Source organism: Rhamphochromis sp. 'chilingali' (genome assembly GCF_963969265.1).
Source record: "Rhamphochromis sp. 'chilingali' genome assembly, chromosome: 17".
In the NCBI taxonomy this organism is placed as follows: domain Eukaryota; kingdom Metazoa; phylum Chordata; class Actinopteri; order Cichliformes; family Cichlidae; genus Rhamphochromis; species Rhamphochromis sp. 'chilingali'.
The window spans coordinates 32,154,815-32,173,273 of NC_137944.1; the positions used below are offsets into that span (position 1 = coordinate 32,154,815).

The window sequence follows — 18,459 nt, forward strand, 5'->3', positions numbered from 1 at the left end:
ACCAGCGCATTAATATTTACATTAACTAAGTAGTCACAGGTGCGCGTGTTCCAGGAACTTACCGACGATTTCGAACAGGACACAGCCAATCAGATGTAGGCATCCGCTACAGGATTGGTCGATCATTTGCAGTACTTTAGAAAGGCGAACGTGGGCTAGTGCCATATTGTCCAATCAATGAGTTGGGCGCAGAGAGCAGCGGACCTCTGTGAGAGCAGTTTTTGTCAGAGAGGCAGAGACGCCGAAGCAGCATCAGCGCCGGGCGTACGTGGAGCCTTGGAGCATCACTGGGGAGAGCGCACACATCCACCACAAAGAGCAGGCTGAAATAACGCGACGACACTTGAACGATTATTTTATAAACGCGTCCTCTTACTGATTTTTATTTTTATTATCTTTGTGTTGGTTTTATTTTCATTCTTATACTGGAGGAGGCGAAAAAACAACCGAGCAAAGCTTCACTGCGGCTAATCAATTTCCTTTTTCCAGACCTGGGAATTACAATGAAACATGTAGGTGACACATTTCCATTCACTATCCGCGAATCACAATAGGGATCCCAGCGGAGGCGACAAAGAAGGAAGCAGGTAAAAAATCTATTTCATTCTGAGCACTGCTGCTTTGAGAGGCATGAAAATTGTGAACCGGAGTGGCATGCGATGCTTTTAATCATGCGTAACTTCAAAGCTGTAGTCACATTTTGGGTTTGCGAGTGTCGGAGTTTACATTAAGACATCTTTAACCCACAATTTGTTTTTGTTTTTTTATTGTTGTAAAATACGATTGAAATTAACTTAAAAGGCATCAGCAATGCCACATTTTCCCTACTAGGGCGCATGTGTGGCATTGCAATCTTTGCGCTTCATTGGAGAGCCTGTGTTTATTTACTGATGGGGACAAAACTGCATTTTACTTCAATTTACACGTTGCTGTGCACACTGTTGTTTTTTCCTCTCTCTTCAAAGGGGAAAATGGTGACGGGTGCCGCATCTATAGGATCAGCATCCTCCTCTCCGTGGAGCCCCTGCGTAAAAGAAAAATCAGGTATTTGCCCTCTTTATTGTGTCGGTACTGCAGTGTGGTAGACAGGCAAACAGGTTTTTATCATGAGGCTCGTCTGCAGCCATTCATGCATACAATGCAGGAACGCCTCAGCATAATGCAACAAAACCCTCCCATTTTATGTCTTACTGTGATGCCCTGAATGCAGCTGCAGCATCAGCCATACATGGAGACACTAGATGCATAAAAAGAGAGATGATTGTGTGCTTTTTGTCTGCATCTGCGACCACATTATAAGGGGGGAAAGAGGGCTCGAACACACACGCACACGCATGACTGGATAAAATATTGCAGAAATCCTGCAAACTAACTGCCCTTCTCTGCGCTGCACAGGTGTTGAGTAGCATTCACCTAACTTAGTGTGTGCCTGTGTGAATTTGCGATGGGTATGCATGCGTGTAGGTGTCTGTGTAGGTGCATGTTTGTGGATGATATCACCTTGCATATATATGGTTGCAGGGCCATGTGTGTGGTTGAGGATGTGTTTTAACCAGGATTTTTTAGAGCTGCACACCTACACCTGCCTCACCGGGTTACTGAAACCGAGGGTACATTAGAGAAGAGCTTCCCCTACCTCCATTATTTACGCACTTAGATTTGGCCTGTTGGGCCACATAAAAATAGTGGTGTGATACTTCACCAGCAGCAGAGTGACTAATTGAAACTTCAAATTAAATCCAGCCTGAAAACACTTTACATATATAAAACAGAAAGAAAAAGGCTTCTGGCAGTGCACCCTGCATTTCTAACCTCTTTGTTCTGTCATTACAGTATAATTGTAAACAATGACACATCTGCATATCAAATGCCACTATTTTTGGAATCATTAATTATCATTTAGGGCCATCTTGTTATGAGGCCACCATGCTATAATGCTACCATCCACTCTGACTTACCATCCAAGTCAAAGGTGTGGCCTGAGGGCCTGAACTGGCCTAGAAAACGTGTCCAATGTGGCTAACTTAATGGATTAACAAAGTGTGAAACTTGCTGTGAAGTCGGTAATTGCTTCAGGTTTTCATTAAAATGCACAGCTGTCCATCAAGCGATGATGATGCTAGCTTTATTACACAGGAGTGAACATGTGTGAGAAGTTAAAAGTATGTGGATCTTGAAGAAAGAATATGCTTTAGTTTAATTAGCATCAAATTCTACATGTAAAAATGTTGTGTTTTTTCCGCTGTGATCTCTGAGGTGTAATGTGCGAATGAACGAGTTTCAAATCTTCAACCAAGCCAAACAGCTACAAGATTACAGTAAAAAAAAAAAATAATTTGGATGAAAAAATAAAGGAAAAACAGGGCAGAGGCACAAGACTGAGTACATAATGGCTTAAAACAGTGAAGGAACTACTCATCCCATAATGCCAATCCCAGATTCCACAGCAGCCAATTTCCAACCTGATCAAAGTGAATACTTCTATATATATTTAGCTTGTATTGTTTGAATGTGTAATAAAGCATTGCCTTAGTTATGGTACAGTTACTGCTCACAGTTTCTGAAGTTCTTTCACTAAGCAACCTGACATTTGCAGGTTTATACATTTCCATGGTAACTGCAACCTCCACCAACCGGAGACGTCGCTGTTTCAGTTTAGGATTGCAGGCAGAGTAGTTTTTTTTTTCTTGCACTGGATTGCTAATAAAATGTGTTTTTGCTAAAACGAGGTTGAGTCTGAAGGTTGTTTCTGCAGAAGCAAATAATGTTGCTCATAGTAAGTCATGATCGGAAGGTCGGGGGTTCGATTCCCCTGAACAGCTACCCTGAGGTACCCCTGAGCAAGGTACCGTCCCTACACACTGCTCCCCGGGCGCCCAATGGCTGCCCACTGCTTCACTGAGTGAATGGGTTAAATGCAGAGAGGGATTTTCCCCACAGGGACCAATAAAGTACACCTTCTTCTTCTTCGTCTAATTTGGATTGTTGCCACGTTGTGGCTCATAATCAAAATCCCCATAATCAAAAATGGGATTTTTTTTGCTCAATGTTAACGTTAGTAGAAAAAATACAAAACAACCAATCATATGCATCCATAGTCTGCCAATGAGGCACAAACTAGCATTTGTTCATGGGATTTAAAGTCAGTCAATGTCTCTGCAACAGAGGCTCCACTTATCTTGGGTGGCACCTTAAATATTATAGTACCGAATATAAACTGGAAAAGTGCAGCTGAGGGTTGGTATATAAGTTTTCACCCAGTATCACTGAAATCCACTTAATAAGACACTTTTAAAAATGAATAAAGAAATAAAAATGTAGTTTTACTGGAGCAGTTATCGTAGCTACAACCAATCACTAACGCTAACAAGGCGATATTCATGAGATCGTAGCAGCGATATAATGAAATTTAGACACTTTCAGCAATGAGGGGTGAAATACCTGCTTCATTTTTTCTTAGACTTATTGTCATATTGAGGTGATAGCGTGTGGTGTAAAAGATTTCCTGTATCTGTCCATTTGGCAGCAGCATGGAATCAGTCTGTTGGATAAACTGTCCCGCTGCTTGTCCAGTAAGTGGTACAGAGGGATGAAAGTAGGAGAACATGCCTCAGTGTCTCGCTGGGGAAAAGAGAAGCGGTAGATCAACAGATTAATGGGTACAGGTCTGCCGTAGTAAACGGAGAGCTGAGTGTACTGGTTGATTTACTGGTTTGTGCTAACCTCACCTTCGACCACACACTGTGGGTAGTGACTGAAAGAATGAATTCATGGATACGAGCAGCAGAAATCGGCTTTCTCTGAACGATGTCTGGGCTCTGTGTTAGAGATAGCACGAGGGGCTCAGAGTACAGTCGCTACTCCTCTGCATCAAAAGAAGCCAGCTGAGGTGGTTCAGCATCTGATTAAGATGCCTCTTGGACAGCTCCTGAGGTGTTTCTGTTCAGCTGGAAGGAGATCCTGGGAAGACCACACTGAAAGGATTATTCTTCTTGGAATAATAATATTTTTTATTATAGTCCAGGTGATTGTTCTTTTGAGGGTGCCAAAATTTCTCATTAACAGAAAAACCCTTATCTTTAAATTCAGATGTTTCTAGCAACCTGTCTTGTTTCTGAGGTGTTTGAATATATTTTTCAGAAAACTATTGAACAGAAGTTGAATTATTAAACCAGGATAAGTGACGCATATATAGACTCGTTTCTGTTTCTGCTTCCTTGCAATCAGCTCTTTTACACCAACATGTTGTATTAACAGGGGGTAAAAACCCCATGAGAGCTCACTGTGTACACCCACAGTGGCCTCGGTGGAGCTGAATGCAGTGTAGCTACAGGACACGTCTGAGGAAGGGGCTGCAGATATAGATGTGAATAACCCCACAGCTTTCAAGCTGCATGTGTACCTATACACGCCTACCTGCCTCTGAGTGAAACCAACATGCTCCCGCCCACTCTCTGCGAGCTGTTGAAGGGCATTCTGGGAAAAGCAGGGAATCACAGATTGAAGTGGAAGCTGGGGAGAACGTGGGGATAGCAGCCTGATGACAAAATAGTTACACATCACAGAGGGATGATATAAGAGTTTGAGACTATCAGAGGGAGGGTGTTCGTAAAATGTGGTTTATTTTGGGCAGAGTTGCAGAGTTTAATGTCATAAAAGGCTCTAAGTTGCTGTCCTTTGTCGCATGGCTGTTGACTTCAGCGTGCTAGTGCACGTTGGGTCCGGCAGCACATTCCAAGTGCGGTGGAGGAGGTGGATCGTCTGCAGCTTCGCCATTAATCATGGTTGTTTCATGAGTCAGCGGTGATTAATCTGGTTGATGGTGGTCATGCCTTCAGTGGCCCCCTCCTCAGAGGGGGATGGTTGACCTTGAGCCCAACCCCGGATGTTGGGGAATTTCACCGGCAGCTTGTGTGCAGTCTCAGGTGTTCACGTCATCACTGGAGACGTGGGCACAAATGACTGATGGTATTCTGAGCTTGCAGCAACCTTCAGGAAGGAACAAGTTCTTTTGTGCTCTGCAGTGACTCGACCGGATCCAACACCTGTAGGTGTATTTTTAAAAGGATGATCTCAAGTTGAGCACACTCATACCAAAACATGTGCTATTTAAACCCAAAGATTTATTATACATTTTAAAATTTTGACTTTTCTTATTAGATTTATTTGTATTTTCCCTTTAGTTTCAGTTCATTTTAAGAGGAGGTATGCTCATTTAGTTTAGGTTTTATTGTTTTATTTATAAGACAAAAGACTAAAATTTGAATGTTACACAATAACATTTTAGTTAGTCTAGATTATTTTTATTTCAGTTAGCTAAAATTAGTTTAAACTAGTGCTGTGGGGCTGCATGGCGTCAACGCTTTGGCGCGGTTAGCGCGTTAGCAGCCCCTCGCTAACGGAGACTTGCTGCTTTAATGCGGTTATGGCGTTAACGTCATTTTAACGAGATTAACGCTGACAGCGCTAGTTTAAACACATATTTTTAGTTTTAAGCTGAGTGATATTTAACTGTATCATTCTTGGCTATTGTATATTTCATATAATACTCTTCATTAGTTTTATCTGAAAAAATGGTGCAAAGCAGACGTCTTAATTAACAGTGTGAATGCTGACATGTGTCTGTCCTGGTTGGGCTCAGTGCTGGCTGATCCCGTATCAGCTGGGACCGACAGTGGAGCAGACTCAGTGTCTGTGGAGGTTATTTGGAGTCATTCACATCCCTTATGCAATGGCAAAGTAGAACAAAGCCTGTTATTCACACTTTGATGGATTTAAGTGACTTTCTGTTTTTTTTTCTAATATTTTTAGATGAGATGACTAATGGATGAAAGCTGCAGAGCTTCAGAGTGTGTGCACCTTATTTTCATCTGGCATATTGTCCTTGCATGAGTGGCTCAAGGTTTCTGTGAATTAGAGTAACCGCCTCCAACATAATAGATCGTGGTGAGATGCTAGTGGCTGGACTGTAAATCAGATTCAGTGAATCACTGACATTATCAATCTTCCACTAAATGAAATATCACATTTCCTCAAATAAAAACCCGTAGTCAGTTAAAAGCTGGGTTGCTGATAATGGCCAAAGGTGTGAGCGACTTTAACAGATTTCCCGAGCCCATTACAGGCTGGGAAATAAAACTATACCACCCAGCTGTTGTTGTTGGAGAGGGTATGCTTGAAAAGTAGAGCTGGTGCACTCTGGTGGTTTGACAGTAATCGACGGGAATATGCAAAGCTTCAGTGGGCAGAGCGGAGTCTGACAAAATCACCTTACGCATTAAAGATAATGTCTGTGCTGTGATATCAGCTATACTAATGAGTAAAATGAGCACTCAGAGTGAAAGTTAGAAGACATCCAAGGTTATGCCCACAATCCTTTCCCAACATTTTGAGGCTGCCACAGTTATAATTGGCTAGTGTAGACATATCAGACACACGGTCAGGATGGAGTTATGAAAAAGTGTGACTTCATTATTATAAAGTGGAGATTTTAGGTCATATTATCCATTTCTATTTGACTGTGTGTGGTTCATTTAATATTCCCCTACATCAAAAGAACTGAGAAGGTCTCCATGATATTTACCATCTAATACAGTTTGTGTTTTTGTGTGGGAGAATATGACTTTGTTCTAAATTAAGCAGTTGTTGTCAACAAAGAGACTTCCTTGCTAGATTTAATGAGGTTTCTGATGTCCTCTGTAATCGACGTGTAAATGCATTTCCTGGAAAAATGTCTTATTTTGCAGACAGTGACAGGAAAATGAAAAAAACATGGATACTAGGGCTGTTCGATATAACGATATATATCGGATGACGATATAAAAACGTATAAAATCATTTTACGCTATCGATTGTTTTGTGGTGTCGCAAAATAAACTGTTTACAGCAATATTTTTTTATCGTTTTGATGGTCACTGTAGTGACTATATTCATTTCTTAAAGTTCTCTCTTTCTCTTATATTTAATATAACCACACTACGGACGGACAAGCGCCTGTTTTTTATGGGTTGTCGTTAGCAACAACGACGGTAAAACCATCGCATGTTCACTTGTTTATTTTCCACATAAACCTTTCACAATAAAGCTCAAGATCCTGTTGAGACTTTTCAAAATAAACGGAATCATGTGAAAAAGTATTATTGACGGATGAGAAGCAAAAAAAGAGTCATCAGGTGCTAAAAAATAAACGTTAGAACAGGCTTTTCCCCAGAACACGCCGTGTAATCAATACTCACAAAGAAAACGGCGGCCGTTACAACTTATGTCTAAAAATGTATCGTTTCATGCATCGGTTAAAACACTCGACTCCAGGTACACGACGCCCAGCTAGAAACACTTCACCTACCCAAGATTCACAGAATTTACAGAAAATATTAAATTTTTTGTGTTTTATATCGTTATCGGACGATAGATGTTTTATATCGGGATATGAGATTTTGGTCATATCGCACAGCCCTAATGGATCCAATACTAAATAATTTTCTTAACTTATTAAGCTTTAACAGCCTCTCTTTGTTTTTTACAGGAGCTATGCCCACGATAATGAAGAGTTATTTAAAATATATTTGTTTATAGGCTTTGATGTTATTGTAGTTGCACTTCAGATCACTAGATTAAGTTTTGCAGTGATCTATGGATTACAAGCTGAAAGTACTCTGCAGAAAAAGCTTTTGTGTTTATGCACAATATTTAAAACATCAAATATCCATAAAATGTTTTTTAACTGATTTAAACAGCACTGTATATTCATTTTAATTTGCTGTTAATAAAAGTATTACAGAGTGACCAGGGCATCTATATTTTGGTGTTAACATGATGTGAACATACTGTAATTCAAACATACCTTGTTTGTAAAAAGTAACACATGACGATTGTCTTGTTTGTATAATTTGTGGTTGTCAAAAAAAATTATTGAAAACCAAAATTAATAAATCATAGGTAAAGGAATCAGTGTGTGTATAATACAAGCAAAAGGAGCCGTTAAAAGATTCGGTGATACTGAAGAACTAGTCCATGCATTTATTACTCCTACAGTGGACTGTTGTAATTCATCATGTAAAAAACAAATTCCTAAAAACTCCTTGAAAACCCTCCAGTTAATCCAGAATATAAGGTCTTGAATCCCCATCTCATTTTACCTCTACTTTATCTCTTTTTGATACAATATGGGCATAATTGGATCCAATAGCTAATTTCGCTCGGTTGCTTGGGGGTTAACCACAGTGCCTTCCACACAGAGAAACTCTCAAATTGTATCCATGTATTGACTTTCTCTGGTATCTTCCCACAACATCGGGTCTGAGACTCTTGGCAGAAGTGATTGTTGTTGCAGAGTGTCTGTTGACTTGTTTTGTCAGAGCTGCTTGCCAGTGTCACTGTTTGAGCTGCTCAAACTGAAATTATTTACCAAGAGGTTAGTCATCGCACTCAGGCCTCGAGTTGTGTACGACGGGCTAAATGAGAACTGAAAAAGCCAGTCGCTGCGCCGACACCTTTCAGTTGGCTGTGAGGGAGGTGCAGCTCCGTGCGGCCATTTTTTAAAAAAAATCATTCATTTCTTTTTTTCACCAAGTCCTATCCATCACCTTCAGCAGATGGGCGTGCGTGGCAAACATCCCACTGCTGCATGTACGTGACAGCAAAACATTATGTTTAATTTACGCCTTCTGAAACCGTCGCAGCAAAAACTGCACCTCTGTTCCCATGGCGCAGGAATGGAGATCGTCGAGATCCAACTGACTAATTATGCTCGATAATCTTTTGAGGAAAATATTCAGAGCGGTTTCGCAGGTCTGCAGCTTTGGGAGTAACAAGCGGATAAATCTGAGAGATATCTGTGAGATGTCTCACTATTCTCCTCATTCACAGTGGCTGTCACTGTCTGCTTCACAGTTATGAGCAGAGCATATGGTGCAATAAACTGAGTGCATCATGTAAAAAAGAACTTTTGCATACGGCATCCCATAATAATAACTGTTATACTTTTTTTATTATTATTATTATTATTATTATTATTATTATTATTATTAATAATAATAATAATAATAATAATAATAATAATAATAGTAACAACAGTTTAATATCCCTTATAATTATATTTAAATATTATAATTAATTATATATCCTTAAAATTAATATTATCAAGCAACATTCTTCTATTTTTTCCTATAAGGTGGCTTTAAAATCAAAAGGTACTTATAGATGAGCAACAACAGGTACGTCTTATGCCTCTGAAAGTTCTTATCGCTATCAGATATCATGATTTTATCATGTTGCCTAGCAACCACCTACCATTGGGCTAAAATGACCCATTTGCAGCCTTCAAGCATCTATAACACCTTGTAAAACCATCGTAGCCAATTTCAGTTTTACAAAATAAAAACTTTAAAACTTGAATTGTGCATGATATAGTATGTGAGTGAAGCCTGTCACTGCTAGTGGCAACAATAAACCAGACCATGAGCGTGTCTTTGGCCAAGTACCTAGGTGTCTACAACACCGGTACCATAATAAAGCTATACCAAAATCTGAGGGACTCAGGATACATACCAGGCGTGGATAGGCTGTGGAGGTTGATAGAATAGAATAGTTCTTAAAAATGGAGAAACTGCCAAAAATCCAAAGGGAAGAGGAACACAGTAATAACAACTTGTACTACAGTGTTGCTAGCCTGGATGCTTGAGGAGACCTCGGGCCAAAGCAAAGACAAAGAGGGCTGAATAGATCATTTCAGCCTTGTACAGAAATGGTGTTATGAAAGCCCGTGGTAGATTGACTACCAGGGCAGCCATGCCCATCACACCAAACCAAATGGTGACTGTGTGTATGATGGTACAAATAGTCTTGGTACTCTATGCGGGTGTGTACTCATTGGGAGTTAAGAGTTCCTACTGGAAAAAGTAACTCTTAAGGACAGGAGGAGTCCAGAAAGGATCTGAAAGACAAGTCAAGTCGTGCTTGAGGAGGTTGATCCCTGAAAGCTAGAAGCTAAAAGGAAGGTGAAGCGAATATTCTAGGAAACTAATAAGAACATGTATGAACTGAAAAGCTGACATCAAGGTCCTGGAAGAAATAACTTATTAATCAGAATCAGAATCAGAATACTTTATTGATCCCTGGGGGAAATTATTTTTTGTTACAAATACCTTACATCTAGCAACCACCTAACAAATATACAGATCAAACAATACTGGGCTAATCTAAATGAAACATATTGAAATGTAAAAATCAGAACAATAATAAAAATAAGATGATTTTTGAAATAGGATAAATTCCAATCAAAAATCTGAATGTAGTAAAATTAAGTGTGTCATTAAAGTAAAATAGCTCAATAAATTCAGTAAAGCAAAATAGAATAAATAAAAGTAAAAATGTCTAAAATGTTCTTCGTCAAAGACTAAACAATGAATCAGTTAATCAAGAAAACAACAGGAATATTATTTCCATCTACATCTCATTTGGTTTATTCAGCATTAACTACTCAAAAAGGCAGGATTTTATCTCTGCTGCATTGATTTTGTGTCTTGCAGGACCTTCGCTTGATAAGCATGCAATGCATTTTTCAAGGTTCTGTTGGAATTAATCCAAATACTGTGCAAAAAAAGAGAAAAGGGAAATGTTATATGGCTCTAAAGGCTTATCCAACAGGTGCTCTAACACCAGCTACGAATTTAAAACATGTAAAAAATAAATGTATACCTCAAGCAATTCAGCAAGCAAGACAAACCAACACGTATCAAGTCTTTATCAGCGTCTCAGGCCCTGATGAAAATCGTTTATCCTGGATGGAGTGCCTCAGAAACTCCCAAACACTGTGAGCTAGTCCCTTTATGTTAGGATGTGGCATTTTCATGGTGTGTGTCCCGAGGAACTGGGACACGAAGATATACAGCGACTCTGTGAAAGTAGGCCAGATGGACCACAGTGAATGAACAGGATTTGTGTTCCTGTGCAGAACTTTAGAAATGAATGAATTTCACCAAATATCACTTAAAGTGAGACAAAGGAAATCATTTAGACTTTATGATTCATAGATCAGGTTTTCCTAATGCTAAAATGTATCTTTGTGGAGTGACTGACACACATGTAGGCTTGATTGATTGTTCCACATATAGTTATCACAATAAGTCCATGTCCCCTTACCTAAATGGACTCAATGCATTTCCTGTTGTTTATGTTTTTTACTCCTCTTACATGCTGCGGCACAGAAAGAGAGAAACACTTCTCTTTGTAACAACGGTGAGGAGAATAAAATATTTAAAAGTTGGAAACACGTCCCTAGAGTCAGCGCTGACAGTGTTTTGCATGTAAATATGGAAACGCAAATGTCCATAAGACAGAGAGAAACACAGTAGTTCATCTCTCTGTGCCAGGTGTGCTAGTCATTATAGCAGCATAAGCCCACACACAGAGGCGACTTAATTATATATAAATGGCTTAATGATTGTAAGTATCTATTAGGCAGCTGATTGTTTAGCTGTAGGAACTGTCAGTCACAAGTTCCTGTTCAGAGCAGGGGTGGATTTAGTGATTAGCTTTTAATTCAATGCAGTTCTGTTGAAGTTTGTTGCTCAAGAACGTTAATTTGTATACAGCACGTATGAGAAATGCAATCAATATAGATTGCATTTTTCCTCTTAAAAAATATAGAATAATGAAAAGTAAAGTTCTGATACGCCCGATGAGACTTTTCCATTGCTAGTTTGTAAAGTGACGTTTAAATGTTTGGCTGCTCTTGTCTGAGGGGGAGTTGATCCGGTCATAGAGAAGTTTTAGGATACTTGAATGTATAACACGCCCACAACGAAGATGCATTTGGAAACTGAGTCATGATCATCACAGCCTTTGGTCGGGTGTTTCCGAACTCAAGGACTCTCTAAATGCAGCGCTTTAGTCACGGTAGTTTTGAAAAAGAATTGGATAACAGTGCAGCTGGGCTAACAGTCGCACTACAAAGGCTGAAGTTTCAGGCAAAAAACAAAAGTGACAAAGGCAATTTTCACATCATCCGTACAGGCATGTTTTCTTCTTGGAAATGAAGCTGTGAGCTGTAGTTTGTAATAAGCAATACATTTCCTGATTGTAATAGCGTGTGCTAATAGTGCTAATAGCGTGTTCTTTTACAGTTCAAAATGGTTCCTTCCTTCAGTTCATTCTCTAAAACTCTAAGTTTTAGCTCCTCCCCTTTAAGCCAGCTGTCTTCTGATAGGATGCCCCTCATAAACAGCAGCTGTGTGGGGAGTGTTTGAAGCTGATTCCTGGAGTCAAATGCGAGAAGTTAAATAAAGTTTCATTAAAGCTATGTGCTGCCTGTAAAATGAAACTAAATCTCACAGTTATCGACCCGAGTGTGCTCTGTTTGTATTTTGCAGGTCTAAATATGCTTTGTTAAACTGTGTTGTAGTGGATCAGCCCACCAAACACCAGATTACTCAGCTCTGAAATAAATCATTATAACATTATGTTGTTTCATTGCGATGAGAGTTAATGGAAGCATGAGTCTCTCATAATACTCCCGACTCCGTGTTATCATCTGAAAACTAGGCTACATTAATGGATTTTATTTTTAAACCAGTTTTATTCCACTGCTGCATCACAAGGGCAGTGCACTGACCTTTATGGCCCGAGTTCACTGCAGCGACGGCTCTGCCAGCTTCGCCCCGGCCCACATTGCGATACTGAGCCATATTGCTCCTGTTTCTGCTGCATGCCCTCATGCACTGGAACTTTTCCCATCAGGCTTCAGAGAGACGGAAGTGTAGTGAATGGTGGGAGGAAAGGGAGAAGAATGGGGGGGGGGGGGGGCAGAGGAGTTAAAGGGAGATGGTGTAAAAAAGGGAACGAGAATGATTTGAAACTAGTGAAGATGGATGGGAGAAGAGGAGGGAGGAGGAGGTGGAGGAGGAAGACAGTGAATGAGAAAAAGGAATCATGTATATATATTTATAAAAAAAACTCCTGAGAGATGACAGCCGACCGACATGGTTGATACGGACGCAAGTCAGCGGAACTGACTGAAACCGTTGCAGAAAACACACAAAAAAGACGATCCAGATAATAACAGGAACAAAAGTCGTTATTTTTCTTCTTCTTCTTCTTGTCCTCTTGTTTTTTTCTTTTTCTTGCTTTCTCTCTTTTCAATGCTGCAGTGCTATTCTGAGAGAGATGCTTCAGCCCACGCTCTGTCGGAGAGGGAGGGAGTGAATGGATGGAGGGATGAAGAGGAGAGATGGAGTGTGTGCACATGTGTGTGTTATGGGGAGGTGGAGCGGGGGTCTGCTGCACTAACTCGTTGCCTGTCAGGGAGCGTCTGTGTCTTTAAAGCTTGTGTGTTTCTGTAAAGGAGGAAGTCAGGCAGGCATGAAGCAGCGGGACAGACATACAGGGACATATACACACATACTGTAAGCTGGAGGCAGCCATCAGTGCTTAAGTATTTGTGTGTGTTGATACATAACACAAAATGATATGCTTATAACTATCGCTGTCTCACAGTAGATCATGAAATTCCCACAACTTTCAATCTATTGATTTCTGTTTCTGGATGCAAGTTTTCCATGTTTTCCGTGTTCTTGGATCAGATTTTTTTTTTATCTGATCGATCTCAGCGTGGTGGCTCAGTGGTTATCAGTGTTGCCTCACAGCAGGCGGGTCCTGCTTGCAAACCGTGGCTCGTTTTTGTAGAGTTTGTATGGCTTCTATTCATGAGTCTATTTTCTTGCCTGGGTTTTTGCTAATTTTTTGCCACTGCAGGAAATCAGGGCAGGAATGGAACAGCCCTTGTAATTGGTTCTTGGAGCCTGTGTGCAGTGTGTGAGCCACCAGATGGATGCCCCAGTCCCCACTGACATGCTCGTTTAGCTCATCCTATAACATAAGTACCAAAATGAGGGAATTCAGTTGTTTCAAGATGGCTCTTGGATTGTTTGACTTTGGATGAAGTGATATTTTACAACAGCTTTGATTAAGACGTCTGTTCTAAGTTAGAACAACAACTGAGGGAACATTGGTTACATATCATAACCTCCGATTATGTTTATAGCTGATGGTTTCAGGCTGTAGGGATGCTATCTATCTACATCTATTCTTCTGTCCTATTAATTTGTTCTTATTACTTGCTTCAAACTTGAGATTGGTTTAACTCAGCTCCCTGCTCCCTTTTTTGTTCAGGGCTGCTCAGGAGGTAAATGTTCTCCTACAGGGCTGGTTTCTGCAGTCAGAACACACAGAAAGCTGCAGGTATCTAAAACAGCTCACAGTATCCTTTGGCAAAGTGATGCTCATGACAGAGTTTGGGCCAAGTGGCTAATATCAGTGTTTAAAATGACAGCCAGTAGCAAATACTGTCAGGTTTGTTTTGTTTGGGTTGTTTTTTTGTTGCTGAGCAGATGAACCATCAATATAAAGTGTGGTGCTTGCATGTCTTTGCTCTATTCTGCACATTTAGCCAGCACGAAATCGATGTGGCACCAAAGTTTAACATCAGCAGGTTAAATGTCATCTCATTTCCTGATTTTTGTCCAGAAAACATCCAACTGATATCTTACTGCAGCTCTGATATGATCACTTTCAACAATTGTCCATGTCTGAATGCATCCTGTAAAGATTCAAAAGGAAAATACAAATGCCTGGATTCATTTTTTAAAATAAATTTTGGCTGTTTGAGAATGACTTTGTTCTCCTGTGAGGGCTGGAGACCTCATATCTCCCTGTGACCGGGGATTAAGTGCTCCATATGTGCCTACTGAACTATAGGTTATCTGGTTCATGGTAAATGAAGCACAATATGGCCGAGAGTCGACAGACTGGCACCACGCCTCTGAATGTTTGCATCACTCAGGGAGGCATTACTCATACATTTAGGTTTTGTAACACAGGGTGCTTAAAATAACTGCATTTTGAAGTACATTTTCCTCAGGATTACAGCAGTTGGCATAAATTACTGTAGATAATGTTCATTGAAATTACTGAATTTCCCAGAGGAACCCACCTGAGGGATTAATAACGTTTCATCTAATCTATTGGAAAAGATTAGAGTAGAATATTAAAGATTCTGATAGATTATTATAGTACTTTACTAAAACTAAATTCTAAGTCGAAGGTAAAATTCACTACTTCATATTAATGCCAAACCAGTTACACTTGACGGTACTTTTCTCTTGTATTTATGAGTCTAATATCGATGTACAATAGTTTCCCATAATTCACTGCATGAAGGAAATAAAGGAGCTACTGAAGGGCGCTTAAAACAGCAAGATTAATTAAAAACATTGCCTTTGAGAATCAGAAATCATTCCCTGCTAGCACAATACAATAGGGATGGAGTCCCTCGTTAGAGAATCACATTCTATCTAATAACGTTTATATCGCAGCTTCAGTTTATTTCAGATCTTAAAAGATAAAAATTTGGGGGATAATTTACCAAACCGGCATCCTGATAGGAATTTAAAGCTTAAGCTGCAGGTGATGTTCCTCCCTGCTTCCTGTCATATCACCCACTGCTGCTAAACAGTGCACTGCATCCACATAGAAACGGTTATATAAATTATACATACTGCATATTTTAGTGTGCAGGATGTAAATGGGACACAGCTGTACTACACCATCCACTATGTTAGTATTCTGGCGCGCACTCTTGGCAGGGAGGCAGCGCTGCAGGTATACAGGCAGCAGGACAAATCCATACATGTGTGCACCACACACAGCAAGACGAATGGCCGAGATCAGCAGGAGGACAGGAAAAGCAGGGAGACCAGCAGGGGTCTATGCAGATGGACAGATTCGCACACAGAGGCAGGTAGAACAAGAGCAGCTCGGGCACATGCAGGAAGATAGGAAGACACGGTGGGCAGAGAGGTCGCCGCGTGGCTGGAAGATGGAACAAAGGTCCTAATTTTTTAATAGCGTGTGTGTTTGGCTGCCTTAATGCCGCTCTGATTTCCTGTTTGGAATCGTTTATCTGCCGTGTATTGTAGGAAATGTTTCATTAGGAGGTTTAAACAGGGCACACAGGACATTTTGGAGCCATTTCCTTATGTTGCATTATATTCCTGACCGCTCTTTCACTGCAAAATTGACCCTTAATCACAGATTAATGCACAATAACAAGCAGCATATCCTTTGATAAACACGCTCGCAATGAATTTAAAATCCCCTCACTTTGACTTCCCAGAGAAGAGCGCAGTGTTAACCCCGCCATGTTAATCCATGAAGTCTGGACATCTTTATTTCTGTGCACGTTTTCACAGATTTTGATTTTTTTATTATTGAATTAATACTCTTACTGCCTAGAAAGCCAGTGGAAGTCAAACTATTTGTCAGCGGAGGCTTCTTAATTACAACATCTGAGGAAGCGAGTCGGAAAAGCCCCCGGAGGGTCGAGGCACGCTGATGTGAAGCCAGGCTGTCAGGGCAGCAGAGCGCCCAGAACTTTCCAGCAGAGAGGACCGCGTTATTGAGGTTGCTGTGACTCAAGAAATAGTTCCTGTCAGCTCTAACCCTAACCCTGGAACATTCTGTTCTCTTATACTCTTCTCTTCAACCTTTTATATTTAATAATTAATTCTGTTTTTCCTCTTCTTCTTTTTTCACTGTTGCTTGTTTTGCCTTTGGAGCTTTTGTTGGCTGTAGGTATTGTTGTTTCTCTGGGGACTGATTCTTGTCCTGCTGCTGATCTCATTTTTCTTTGCTCCAGAAAGAAGCAACAGTCAGATGTAGAAATAAAACAATGGAGGTATTTTCACAGAGTTTGAATTAAGAGAGTAACCTAAAAATGAGTTAGGTCAGGACTTTTGTGTTTAGTTATTTCCCGCAAACCCGTCTGAACCCTGTGGCATACCCTACTCTGGAACCCACGTGCTCCACAATTGTAACTACATGTCAGGTCCACGACACCCGAGCAGTCTGATCATGATGTTTATGTCACTCAGGCTTGCAGTGGTACAATCCTGGCTTGACTCCTTTTTTCTAACCACTTTATCTCAGACATTGTGTTTTCAGTAGAAGAAACATTTTGTCACTCATCCAAGTCAGAATCAACTTTCTGGGATTTTCTTACCTGGATGATTGAGCATCAAAACGTGATCAAATGTCATGAGGTGATGGAAGGGTGTGAAGGAGGACAGTAAAATAAATTGTATTTTCTAATTTTTTCCTTCCAGAGATGTGATCCAGTGTAATTCTTTTTCTCTTCCATGTTTAGGATTTCAGTGACTGAACTAAAATTCCCTCCATCCATCGTTTCTCCAAGCTGACCCAAAGTAAAAATTAAATCATGATGGTCTTAACAGCTGTAATCCATGAATGGCTATTACTAATGGAAACTGAAGTATACACCTTAAACCTTAAACACACTTTGTTAAACTCACATGTGGAACTTAAATCTATCCTCTTCACACAACGTGACATCTCAATAAAAGGCAGGTTTGATTTCAGCCGAGTTCAGCTGAGGGTTTAACAGCCTGTTAGTGAAGTCTAAAACATATCTGCAGGTTATGGCATGAAGTGCAAATGCATCTATAAGTAGCATGTACATGATTTGTCCCACTTTTTTATTTGTTCTTTCTGGTCAGAGGGTGTGCTGTTATTATGGAATTTAATTATCTCCTTTCCATCTCATGAACGATGCTCCAGTGTATCCTCTGCTAAAGGAGGTAATAGACGTGTGGAAGAACATTTCTTTAATGTTTGGAGAACTGATTATTCAATTCTGCTTCCTGTTTTATTCTGAAGTCTTGTTTTTCTTACACTTCCGTGGGTTGGATTAGTGTCCTCAGTATTCACACCTGCAGATGTTCTCCTTTCTTTGCTCTTTTTTGTTACTCAAGCTTTGCAGCCAGCTTTCATGTTTCCTCGTGTGCAACCTTCTGAAGTGTTTACTGCACTTTTGCCTGTTTCTCTATTGGATTGTTCATCCTGCAAATTAATGTGGAGTCGGTCTTCCTCAAAAACTGTTCATTTGCATTTTTAACTGGCAGTCAGAACATCTGACTTGTTCCTCAATGGAGACTTATTACAGGGAAGATCACAAAGTAGCCTATTACAAATATAGTCTCAGAGTCAGTTATCTAACTGTAAAAGGCAAATCATTAATGAAGCTTCTCCAGAAGGGAGGGAATCGATTCTACTACTTGACTCTACAAATTAAAAGTTGGCGTCCTGGTTAGTCAGCAGCTAACTATTGAAATAAAGATGTTTTAGTAGTTAGCAAGACCTCTTTTCTATTATACACCGATTTTTTTTAACCCAATTTTAAGTGTTCACACTTTTGGACTAGTCAGCTAGATATTTTCCTCTCTCATTTAACCGTGCTGCACAGCAGTGTACGTTTTCATTGTGAGGCATGTAGTGGCATATGTCAGGCGAAGTGCCAGGATTTTGATTTTGGAGGTGCCAGAGTAATTTGGGGCTTCTAATTACAGAAGTTAAGGTTTGTATTCTAAGCTGCATTATAAACAAGAG

The 18,459-nt window shown here is 40.2% G+C and overlaps 1 protein-coding gene across 1 annotated transcript in view; it reads left to right on the forward strand.

The window, feature by feature from the left end:
* The first annotated feature begins 242 nt into the window (after nucleotides 1-242).
* shisa7b (shisa family member 7) overlaps nucleotides 243-18,459 on the forward strand; it is a 51,413-nt gene continuing 33,196 nt past the window's right edge. Inside the window, exons 1-2 of the mRNA XM_080862835.1 lie at nucleotides 243-587; nucleotides 966-1,044. The gene's annotated coding sequence lies outside the window, so the exon portion shown is untranslated. The remainder of the gene's footprint in view (nucleotides 588-965; nucleotides 1,045-18,459) is intronic.